The sequence below is a fragment of the Mustela putorius genome, unplaced genomic scaffold (genome assembly GCF_011764305.1).
Source record: "Mustela putorius furo isolate JIRA1106 unplaced genomic scaffold, ASM1176430v1.1 tig00000083_pilon_pilon_pilon, whole genome shotgun sequence".
NCBI classification, from domain to species: Eukaryota; Metazoa; Chordata; class Mammalia; order Carnivora; family Mustelidae; genus Mustela; species Mustela putorius.
In genome coordinates, this window is record NW_025421273.1 from 38321392 (window position 1) to 38334902 (window position 13511).

Here is a 13511-nt window from a genome sequence, read left to right on the forward strand (position 1 = left end):
CAGCTTCATCTTCCTGTAATCTTCCTGATGTTCTTCTGATAAATTCCTTTTTTGCTTAAAAGAAAGAACATTTCTATGGTTTGCAATCAGGAATCCTGATGAGTAGAGGTAATGTGAAACAACTTTAAATAAGTGAATGGAAGAGAAGCTATAAAAACTTATTTATGAAATTTCTCAAAGCAGGTCTGTTGCAGCCCCCAAATGGGAGAGTGAAAAGAGGTATACTATAGTTCAGTAGAAAAATGACCAAAAACTCATACCTATGTTGAAGAGGGCTGCTTGTGATGTCTATGAATTCAGAAGAAGACAAAGACTTATTCCGTGACAAAGATTTATTCTATGTACAATGAGAGTGCTTCATGGAAAGAATGATGTCCATAGTTAATATCAAATTTGAGTACAACTTGGTGTAACTTTGGAAACAAGTTCTAACTGATAAAGTGGGAAGAATTCTAAAATTGACTTTCAATTTTGCAAGGATTAATACAGATTTTAAAAATCTACATTGTAGTGTTTTCTGCATGGATTAGATTCATTTGTATTTTGTTAGTTTAGCAATTTTTTTATTATATAAGAAGGAAGAAGTCAGGATGTCCTGTCTCAAGAAGCTTGAGTAACCAAAGCCAAGCACATAGACAACTAAGGTACAAGCTAGAAAATGTGAAGTGATACAAATCAAAAGATCTTAAAGTATAATGGGAACTCATAGGCTGCAGAGATTCACAGAAGATCTAGACTGTGTCTTAGAGGATGGCAGAATTTAAAACTTTTGAATCTGGAAATGAAAATTTTTATGTGCTCTGCTTTTACTATGGTATTTACATTTCTTTTAGTCATTACGCAGTATTGCATTGCTTGAGTGCAGTCCAGTAGGTCAGGAACATTGGATTTCAAAAGTGTTAATGGTTTATTAGCCATCTCTTTCCTTTGGAAGTTTTAAAATAAAATGATACCTTGAAAGACTGAAGTGATAACAATAAAAGCCTCACTAAAAAATATATGTCTCGTTTAATATAAAATAATTCCAAATAATGAATTAACAAATATTCTTAATTTCTTAATAAGCAAACACAAGTTTTGCCCTGTCCATCATAAAATAAATGTCCAAATATTTACTGAAAAACCAAATAAGGCATCAGTAGAAGGAAATTAATTATGTTGTTTTTATAATAAGGGTCTTAAAGTCAATAGCTTATTAAAATTCTCAGAAAGCTTGATTTGTTTAACTTATCAAAATTCTTTTCTTTTCAGATTTATTTGGTCTATTTATCAGTACTCTGAGGCCCTAATTCTGCAGCGACATCTTATGGAGTTCGTTGGCTTGCACAACCATTTAATAAAGTCTGGCAGAAGTGATCATTGTTCTAACAGATTAGATGCAAATAGGATCCCTGCTTGGGCTTTGAATGTGGAAGTAATTAAACCAATGCCACAAGCACTTGTTTTTCTTCTCTGTTGTTGCTTATCTAGTTTTTTTGTTGTTTTATTGTTGTAGTGTTGTGTTGTTTTTTTTTTTTTTATCATGGCAACTATGTGATTTTTAAAACACTTTAAAGTGTGTGTGGAGATCTGAAATTCTCACCACATATTCCCAAGCTATGAAAGAAAAGGATGAAAGAAGCTGTTCAATACTGAAATGAGACAGCAGCAAAAGATCACATTACAGCTGGTGTTTGTTGGCAAGAGTTTCCACTTAAAAATTTGCAGCAGTGCAAACGCCTCTATTATTATTGGCACTTTTCACTGATTGTGACCACCAATAGTTAAAAACAAAACAACAACAACAAAAGATATCAAAGTATTTGTAACTTAGAGAAATAAGCTGGAAAATTCCTTTTTGTATATAAATTGAGCTATTTTTTTCCCCAAGTGTGTTCTTTTGATAGGACAACACACTGTATTAAGCTCTAGAAGAGGAAAAGTGGTTCTTATATTTTCATGACTGGATTTATATCTCAAAAGAGATCTGGATTTGAGATTCAGTTTATAGACTCTTTCCATAATCTGTTCGAGATAAAATGATTAAGGACTTCGAGACCATCCTTAAATATTTTTTTTTATTTTCAATATGTTTCACACATACTATTGGATATGATAACTGAAAGAAACTAGTTGGAAGCAGAAGCCTTGCATATAGTAAGATTTCACTGTTAGGTGAAACAGAGTTCATTGTGGGAACACAAACTCTCAAGTAATTTCCACATGAATACAGAAAGTCAGGCCATGTGAAGAGGAAACTTTATCAAATATATGACACTGAAAATTCTAGTAAATCTAGATCAGTCAGTAGATGAATCACTAGTTCAATCAAATACCACATTCTACCTGAACAAGATAAAGAAATTCCATTATGTATCAAAGAGCATGTTGTGGCTTTTCTATGTCATTATGATCACTGGTGACTAAAGAGCATGATCAATCTTTGTCTAATAGCTGGTGATCTTATTTACATATGAAAATTGTCTATGTGCCTGGTTAATTATGATTATTTCCTAAGGACCCTGGACATTTTCAAGTGTGCCGTAAACAGTCTTTGAAAATAATGCATTTTTCAAGGACCTTGTGTCCAGTGACAAGATAAATCTGAGAATCTACATTACAGAGATCCTCTGGAGAATAAGAGTCACATTTTTTCTTTTTTTTTTTTAATTTTTCAGGCCTATCAACTAGAGCAAAAGCTGACCCTTTAACTTAAAAATTTTATACTGCATCACGAGACATAGAAAATACATTCTTTCATTTATTTTATTTTTTTTTAAGATTTTATTTTTTTGTCAGAGAGTGAGTGAGCACAAGCAGGGGGAGCAGCAGGCAGCTGGAGAAGTAGGCTGATGCGGCAAGGAGCCCAATGTAGAGCTCAATCCCAGAATCCTGGGATCAGGAACTGAGCTAAAGGCAAATGATTAACCAATTGAGCCACCCGGCATGATAATACATTCTTTTAGAGAGTGGTTTGTGCCTCACACATATCTGTACTCAATAAGGTTTATTGATTTTAATTATTCAATTAAATTAGTAGAACTGCTGGAAACAGAAGAGTTAAAAGTTGGATTGTTTAGTAGCAGGGAGGTGAATTTGATGACTTTGATTTCAGTTATGTGATCTTGAGGAAGCCGTTACTCAATGAAATAGACAATGTAGAAAGCCAGTAGCAAGCTGAAACTGAATTTAAAGTGTATGTGAGACAATAGTCACATAGATTTGAGAATACTCCCAAGAGGAGTGTTAGTTAAAGTAGACTATGGTAAATTCTTGAAAAGCATATTATAGAAAGAGATGACTATAACACTCAGCCCAAATGGTCAACTATGACAGGCATGGGATATTTGTGTCAAGATGCTATAGGTGGGATGCCTGAATGGGTTGGTTGGTTGAGCATTTGCCTTTGCTTTGAGCATCTGCCTTCACTTAGGTCATGATCCCAAGGTCCTGAGATAGAGTCCCATATCCACTCCTTGCTCAACAGGGAGCTTGTTTCTCTCTTGGTCTGGTGTTCCCCCTGCTTATGTGCTCTCTCTCTCTCATTCTCTCTGGCAAATAAATAAATAAATAAAATCTTAAAAAAAAATCTGTATATGTCTCCTTTGTCAAAGTATCACACCACTATTTCATTATTCTGAAGAACTAGAATTAGATTCAATATACTACAAGATGTTTGAATTAGATTAAACATTTTATAAGAAGAACTGACCCAACCCTAAGATATGAGAGTAACTACTGGTAGGAATAAAAGTTCATAAATACTCATGGGCAAAGTAGCATCTTTGTATACAGAAAATGAAGCAATTCTACACCAACATGAGTGTATGATACCAAATGAGCATATATTACCAATATGATATGAATATAAGCATATAGACCTTAAAGGTCTGTAAACATTTAAATTTGGAACTAGAAGATATAAAATTTATTCCATTTAAGTAAATCATTATGGAGAGATAACTAGGAGTAACTGGACTACCCATCATTATACAATTCATAAGGAAAAATAAATTTGCTTAAAATGACAGACAGGAAATATGTAAAGGAAATCCATCATCACTTGAATAAAGATGAACTTTTACCAACAAGATTTTTGTTAGGGTGTAGGTCAGGTGGGACATTTAGCTTTATCCGTTTTTTAAGAGGTAATATGATATCAAATCAAGTGGAGGGAAATGACAGCTTTTTCTATGCCAAAATATTTCTTAAAACAAATAGGAAGGCAACTGGAAGAAACACACATAAACTGATGGATTCCAACATTCTGTTTCTAATTGGCTAATTTCATATTAGCAGTTTTACATCTTTTCTTCTGATGTGAATCATCATGGGGGAAGAAAACAAGGCAAATGATTTCCTGGCTGAGAAAAACATCTTTGCTTCATTACATAATTTTAATTTGCTCTGGTTTCTATTCTGAACACAGAGAACTCAATAGAAAAAAAAATGTTGCTTTTTAACACATAACTATGTGGATTTACATAACTATGTACATTTGAAATGTTAAAGAGCCCACTTCCACCCTATCCCATTTGTCAGATCCTGCTCCCCCAAGCCTTTCAAAGTTGAAATCTGTGATGCCTGTCAAATGCAGATTTAGTCCTATCAATTACTGAGATCCTCTTTTCCAGAGAACATAATGTATCAGCAAACACAGTCTTAACTTCAGTAGGGCTTGGAGATAGTCTTATGGCCAAAGTTATAATATTTATCTAATTAAGTAGGAGTAAGCCACAAGTACTTGTGAAGTGCCTGATACTAATATTAACACAACTCTAATAAGAACTACCACTTAATAAATGTTTTCAATGTATGAAAACTCACAGAAAATTTTTTCTTACAGGGTTGGGAGAACAAAAACTGAAGTACTAATCCAGTTATGGAGAAAAGTCCCCGGTAACAATTCAAAATTTAAATTGGTCTCAGAAGGCCTAGACCTCGGAAGTAAGGGAGAACCAGAAACAGATCAGCACTCACAGGGACTAACCCTCCAATTCAAATACTTAATCCTTTACTTGATTAACATGATTATCACCCTTAGGCTAACAGGCTAGCAAAAGAAAATTTAATTAAACTTCTAAAGAAGATAACATCATACAGAACCTCAAATTATCTCTTCGATTTTATATTCACAATGACAGTCACCCAGTAGAAAACTTAGCCAAATGTAAGAGGAGACAAATGCCATGACCACAAAGAAAAACCATGGGTAAGAGAAAGAGTCCCAAAGGGATCCAGAAAATGGTGATGAGTGATGAACTTTAAACCAACTAGGCATAGTGACTTCAAATATATTAAAAGGCAAAAATGAAAACTTTGACACAGAACTAGAATCAATAAACAGAAAGAAACAATGAAAATTCTATGGTGCAAAACAATATATAAATACTTGAAATAAGACCAAAAACGATTGTGTAACTTCAGATTACATACTACTGAGGAGAGAATTAGTTAATTGGTCTGTAGGTCAGAAGAAAATATTCAAACTGAATAATAAAGAAAAAAATGAGATTCTGAATATACAGTAAGAAAATAATTATACCTAAGAATAAGAGAATCATAATTCTTAAAACTACTTTGATATTTTACTAGACCATATAGCCTAAAATAAGGCAAAAAAAAAAAAAGGATTGACAAAAAGTTATAAAACTGTCAATTTCACATATTAAGAACATTCAAAGAAAGTACAAAAGAAATTATAAGTAAGCTATTAGAATTAATACATGCATTACAAGACATTGGATGCAAGGCCAGTTTAAAAAACAAAAATAAAAACACAAAATTAACCACAAATATATAAAACCTCTAAATGGGAAAATCTTAAACAATATGGAGAGAATCTTTAAAAATAATTGGAAAATATCTAATTGAGTCATGGATCAGACAACTCAATTTTAGATGTCTGTTTTTACAGACTGATTTATGGGTGCAATGTAATCCTAATAAAATTTCCAGCAACTTTTGAATGGAAATCAATATTGATGCAATTTTTTTCTAAAAATGTAAAGTATTATAGTACTGGGGTAAACTAAAAGTGTAAAGTATGAGGACTTACTCTGTTAGATCACAATACATCATAAGTATACCCCCTAAAAAGGATTTCTCAACCATGTTATGATTGACAGTTTGAGTAGAATAATTCTTGTTTCAGGAGGCTATTTTGTGACTAGAGGATCTTTTTCCAAATCCCTATCTTCTACCAATTGCATTCTAGTAGTAACCACCCTCTTCAATCTTCACATATATAAATGTCACCAGACATTGTCAAATGTCCTCTGAGGAGGTGGAATTCATCATTGGTTAAGAGCCACTACCCTAGAAAATGCATATGTTTATGCAACAGAAACCAGGTACAAGAATGTTGTGAAAATATCTGATGTTTATATTAACCAAAAAATGCAAATTAAAAAATCCATAAACATTAGTATGGTTAAAAATATAAGTGTGTTTTAAGTAAATTCCTAAAACACTGACACTAAGCCAAATACAACTATACATAAGTATACAAATACATTATAAAAATACTAAGATAATTACAATTATAAATACGTATACAAATATGCTATAAAAACTTATTTATCAAACATCACCAGACCAAAAGAATATCTGCTCTATGATTCCATTTATATACATTTCAGACATAGGCAACGTAATTTATAAAAATCTTAGAAGTTAGGATAGTGGTTATCTTTGTAGAGGAAGGAGGAAAGAGAAGTTAGAGATTATAAAAGGACACTACTGGATTTTTTGAGCTGCTAGTAATGCCCTAATTTTGACCTGGATTTTTATTCCCAGGTTTGTTTTGTATTAATACACCAAGCTCTAGAATTTTTATGTGAAGTTCTCTGTGTGTATATATTAATTAAACAAAACCTCAAAAAATTTTAAGTTCATCAAATAAGTTAAGAGAGTAAAGAAAAAGAAACATAGTGGGTGCCTGGGTAGCTCAGTCAGCTAAGCATCTGACTCGCTCAGATCATGGCCTCAGGGTCCTGGGATTGAGCCACACATGGGCTCCACACTCAGCAGGAAGTCTGCTTATCTCTGTCCCCTTTCCTTTGCCCTTTGTTCCCCCTTGTACTCTTTTTCTCTTAAATAAATAAATAAAATATTTAAAAAAGCAAAAAAGAGGGGCACCTGGGTGGCTCAGTGGGTTAAAGTCTCTGCCTTCAGGTAAGGTCATGATCCAGGGTCCTGGGATCAAGCCCCACATCAGGCTCTCTGCTCAATGGGGACTTTGCTTACCCCTCTCTCTTTGCCTGCCTCTCTGCATACTTGTGATCTCTGTCAAATAAATAAACAAAATCTTACCAAAAAAAAAAAAAAAGGAAAAAGCAAAAAAGAAACAGAATAAGTGAAACAAATGGAAAATTCAAAGAAGAAAATTACAGGGGGATGTAAATGTAACTGTACTAGTAATTACATTAAATGTAACTGAACTAAATTCATCAGTTAGAGCCAAGTTTTTTACATTTTATTAAGTAGCAAAACATTTTGTTTATACAGGACACACATTTTAAAAAGCTGAGGAAAAAATATATGTGAAAGCAAAAAAATGCCCAAATAAGTCAAATATTAATAGAAAAATCTAGGACATGTTAGACTTTAAGGCAGAAAGCATTATTAGAGTGATATATTACAAAGTTATAACATTCATTTCATGATAAAGATACAAATATTCTGATAAATTTAGAGTTTATTAAGAAAAGAGTAAGTAAACTTCAAGGAGAAATAAATGAATCCCCAGTAATTCTCTGAGTGATTGATGAAAGATATAACAATAAAGTAAAAATATAAACAACACTAGTGACAACTCTAAAATAATGGATATGTGTAGGAAAAAAAAATAAAAAACTGGATATGCTTTGAGAGAACATTATACCCAATCACTGAAATATATATATTCATTTCAAGCATACATAGTACCTTTATGAAAATAATCCTCATGATACCTAACATAGAACTGGGAATGATAATGGATGACCACATAAGGTAATTTTATTAATAATGCTTTGTAGAGGTTCTGTACATGAAATAAACATTTGCATGTAAATTTTCTAGTTCATAGAACATGGTAGATATTCAGTAATTTTTACTTTCCTCTCTTTTAATATTGCATTTATAAATGTCAAATTTATGTATTCTTCTGTATGGGAATGAGATATAAATCTTGATGTAAACTCAGTAAAATTTTTAATCTACTCAACTTTAATCTGTAGTGATTATTTTATGAATTTTAATGGGTTGAAGTAGGTGTTCTCTTCTGGATCTCAAAATGAGATTTTATATGCCTTTTCTTATAATTACCACTTTCTTTTTGTTTTGTGGTCATGATTTTTTCATGATTAAAATTAGGTTTGGTGAATCTATATCTTCTTTTTATTTGTTATCACAACTTATTTCTGTTTCCTTCATCATGCTATAATGAAAATAATACTGATCACAGATTCAGAATACACAGTTTGTGTCCTGGTTCTACCAATAGCTAACTCTGTTCCCTCATCACCAAACCATACTGTTGTTAACAGAGAAATCTGTTTTTTAAAAGTGATTATGAGAAATCACTTTTGTTAAATTGTGCCTTATAAACCATAAAGCCATATAAAGGCAAGTTAATAACTTTTACTACAGGTCATATATCTTCCTATAGGAGTATGACTGCCAATGTTTAAATGTCTGGCTTTAGGGCGCCTGGGTGGCTCAGTGGTTAGGCCGCTGCCTTCGGCTCAGGTCATGATCTCAGGGTCCTGGGATCGAGTCCCGCATTGGGCTCTCTGCTCAGCAGGGAGCCTGCTTCCCTCTCTCTCTCTCTCTGCCTGCCTCTCCATCTGCTTGTGATTTCTCTCTGTCAAATAAATAAATAAAATCTTTAAAAAAATAAAAAAATAAAAAAAATAAATGTCTGGCTTTAGCTCAGGTCATGAGATTAAGTTCTCTGACATCATAGTGTAAGCAACCTCAGGCTTCCTGTGCAGTGAGCGCCTCCCCACCACTTGCACTCCATCTCTCATATAAATAAATAAAACTATTAAAAAAAAATGTATGACTGCTGGGGTGCCTGGGTGGCTCAGTGGGTTAAGCCTCTGCCTTTGGCTCAGGTCATGATCTCAGGGTCCTGGGATTGAGCCCTGCATCAGGCTCTCTGCTCAGCCTGGAGCTTGCTTTCCCCTCTCTCTCTGCCTGCCTCTCTGCCTACTTGTGATCTCTCTCTCTCTGTCAAATAAATACATTTAAGAAATTAATCTTATAAAAAAAAAAGTATGACTACCAAGAGCAAACACCACTTCTGTCATGACTGATTATGACTAGATTGGTTTACAAGGAAATAAAAGAATTATACTATAGCAAATTACTCAATATATCATTATGACTATTTTCAGATATTGATATTAAAAGTTTGAGAGGTTTAATGGATTTCCAAATCTCTGAAGATATTTTTTTGTTTCCATTTCATTATGTCTATGAATTAGACATAATACTCAATAGGAATTCAGTATTTTTTTATGATAAAAATCACAACAATAACAGGAATGATGTATCTTTTGAATTTAAATCTATTGATCTCTATTCATAAGTGATGTAGATACAGATATTTATTATATATAAAGATAAAAAAATATATATAAAGATACTAATATATGTAGTCACTGGACTCTTGGGTTGTTTCATAATTTGGCTATTGTGGATAATGTTATCATAATCATCAAGGTGCATATATCTCTTTGAACTAGTATTTTTGTATTCTTTGGGGAAATACCTAGTAGTACAATTGCTGGATTGTAGGGTAGTTCTATTTTTAACTTTTTGAGGAAACTACAGGTTGTTTTCCAGAGTGGCTGCACCAGTTTGCATTCCCACCAACAGTGTAAGAAGTTTTCTCCTTCTCCAAATCCTTGCCGACATCTGTTGTTTCTTGTATTGATTTTAGCCATTCTGATGGGTGTGAGGTGATAGCTCATTGTAATTTTGATTTGTATATAATAGAATATTATTCGGCCATAAAGGAAATCTTGCCACTTGCAACAACATGAGTGGAGCTAGAGAGTATTATGCTAAGTGAAATAAGTCAGTTAGAAAAAGACAAAGACCATATGATTTCATTCATAGGTCGAATTTAAGAAACAATATAAATGAGCAAAGGGAAAAAAGAGAGAGAGAGATACAAATCAGGAAACAGACTCTTAACTCTAGAAAACTGATGGTTACTAGAAGGGAGGTGGATGGGAGTGGGTTAAATAGGTGATGGAGATAAAGGAGGGAACTTGTGATGAGCGCGGAGTGTTGTATGGAGCTGTTGCACTGCTATGTTCTACACATGAAAATAATATTTCATTGTATGTTAACTAACTGGGATTTAAATAAAAACTTAAAAAAAAGGTGCTATAGGGACACCTGGGTGGCTCAATTTGTTAAGTGTCTGCCTCAGCTCAGGTCATGATCCCAGGGTCCTGGGATGGAGTATGGCACTCGGCTCCTTCCTCAGTGGGGAGCCTGCTTCTTCCTCTGCCTGCTGCTTCCTTGCTTGTGCAGTCTCTCTCTCTCTCCCTCTGAGAAACAAATAATATCTTAAAAACAAAGATAATGTAGTTTCATCACTGAATACTGTGTCATTTACCAGTAACAGCTATCTTCTTGCAGCACTTGCTCCTTAATCAGACAAATGATGATGGCTTTCATTGTATGTGGACTGCATCTGTAGTTTAAAAGCACACAGGCCAAAAGGATGAAATATAATTCTAAGTTACAAAAAATTTCACAATGAATTTGTCTAGCAAAACTATCCAATTCTTTTTAATATTGCACATTTCAATATTTACTTATATAACCCAGTCTCTCAAAATTATGTGTTCAAAGAACATGAAGGAAATATGCAAAAAACATCCTTCACCTTGAAATAAAGTAAATTGTATCTTAAACAAATGACCTATTAGCTAGTTACCAAATTATTTCAAATACTCAGAGGACTCATTTTGACCAGGGCTAGAGTACTTGTCTAAAAATTAGCAAAACTAATTTTATTTAATTTATTTGTTTATTTGACAGAGAGAGAGAGAGAGATCACAAGTAGGCAGAGAGGCAGGCAGAGAGAGAGGGGGAAGCAGGCTCTTCGCTGAGCAGAAAGCTTGATGCAGGGCTTGATCCTAGGACCCTGAGATCATGAGCTGGGCTGAAGGCAGAAGCTTAACCCACTAAGCCACCCAGACACCCCACAAAACTTATTTTATATTCTTGCCCCTTTTCCCAGCTTGCTTTTCTGCCTTTTTCCTATCGATTCATAGATGTTGAGAAAAACAGCAACTTGTTTTTTTTTTTTTTTTTCAATTCAAAGTTTTATATATTCTGTGAAACATACAGAAGATTCTGTGGCTCCAGGGAGAGCATAAATAACGACAGTAACCACTGAAGGCAGAAAGTTGGAAAATTTCTGGAAATTTGGAAAGAAAGTTGGAAAATGGCTACATGACCTTCCCAATGTGGTAAAAATCATGCAAAATACCACATAAAGTTAGAAGTTCCAAAGATTTTAGAAACCAAATTCACTCTCCAAATTATATCCACTTTTCATTGTAACTACACTGAGTAAGCTGAAGGGGAAGGCAGCAACACTAGGAAGAACATGGAAAATCGCCTCTTTATCAATTTGACGCGGTCTTTAATTCTGGTACTTCTTTTTACATTGAAATGTTATATAATTTAGCATCTGGATTTACAGATCAGGGCGTATGAATTCCCCTCTCATGTTTAGTCTCTTGTAGGAATAGTGAGGATCAAATAAAAGTGACAAGTCAACCAGGGAAACTTAAAAAGCTTTGTTTTAAGATTCGTTCACTAGGTAAGACATTGTTGACAGAGAGGTAACCTTGTTTATTACCCAAGGAGAGGAAGTTGAACTGTTGTTTAATTTTGGAATATCTATAGTTGGTTTCTAGATGCTCATCTGATGCACCAAGAAAACAGTCTACATTATTCCAAAGCCGTAAAAAGCTGTCATTATGGAAATAATAACTTGTGAGCACTGTGCTATTTTAGGCCCTTTTTTTAGTCCCAGGATAAAATGGGAGAAACAAGTCCCATTATCAGTGTCTCTTACGCGGACTATATGACCTGGAAAGTTACTTAATCTTTATGGGCTATAATATACAATAAAATGGAGTCAGGGAAGGATTGGGCAAATTCTGGGATCTAAATTTTGAAACAGTTACCAACTTCTATTCCTCACAAGTTGGTATTCCACATTATACTTACTTGTTTCCACCACTTTACTAGATGAGTGTCCGAACTTTATCAGTATATTTTCTGTTTATTCATTTTTTCCTGATACCCTGTAGTGTGAATTAGTTCATTCCACTGAAACTGTATTTTTCATAGTGTTCCATGACACTTTCCCCAGTGTCCTCAGATGATCTTTAAACTGGAATTTAAAGACTATTTTTAAATTTAATAATTACTTTTATTACACCCTATTCTTTTCTTTACACGTTAACTAATGTATTGTAAGTAGCTTTATCGCTTTGATTACTTTATCACTCCCACATTTCTCACAAAAGTGGCTGGCATATGAAAACGGATTGATAATTATTTGTTCAAGTGGCATCACTTTTGGACTCTGAGGGTCTTATTCTTTGGACAAATGAGCTTGAGTGGTACATGCAGAGCCCTAATAATAATAAAAATGTTCTTTTGTTAAAATAATAAATATGTTCTTTACATAACAAATATCTTCTATTCAAATTTGCTAACATTATGACTATTTGGAAGAAATACAAAATGGTCATTATACTAGAGATCACCAACTCTGATATCATGGTACTACAGAGTTCAGCTTTTACTGAAGACTCAATTATCCTATTTTATTTAATATACAAAGAGTCAAAAAAAAGTATCTGGCTGCACGAATATCTGCAAATGAAAAGAGGACAACTGCAAAATATAAAAGTATAACATAGATTAGTAATGTACATGTGTGATCAGAAACATATATAAATTACCAGAAATGATTGGAATTCTTTAATTATAAAAGTGATCGCTGTTTGGCTAACCTACACTCTCCCAACTTTCACTCATAGTTCCATAATACATTTAAGAAGACAAAAGAAGGAGGACAGAGTTAGGATTACAAACATTTAAATTACATTTACATTAAATAAAAAATGATGAGATTAATTTAGAAACAGAGTTATGTTGTATGCACAAATCAACCTCTGCAGTAACATGGACAGTCAAAAAAGGACTAGTAAAGGCTTTTGACTCCCTCCTGTTTTTCTCATTTAGCTTGGATATTATTGTCTACACCAGGAGTTAGCCAGGCTTTCAGTTTGGGTCCTCTAAGAAGCAGATGCCAAGAAGAAAGTCCTTGGCAAATTGCTTCTTTTTTGGAATAATGCCAGTGAAGGCAAAAGGGGAGAGGGAGCAGATTTAGACAGAGAACTTTCCAAGTCAGGTTTGACATCTGTGAAAGAAACATAGGAAGTAGGATGGATTGTGTAAGAAAACTTAGTCTGAAGCATGGCTCTGAAAAAGCCTCATCC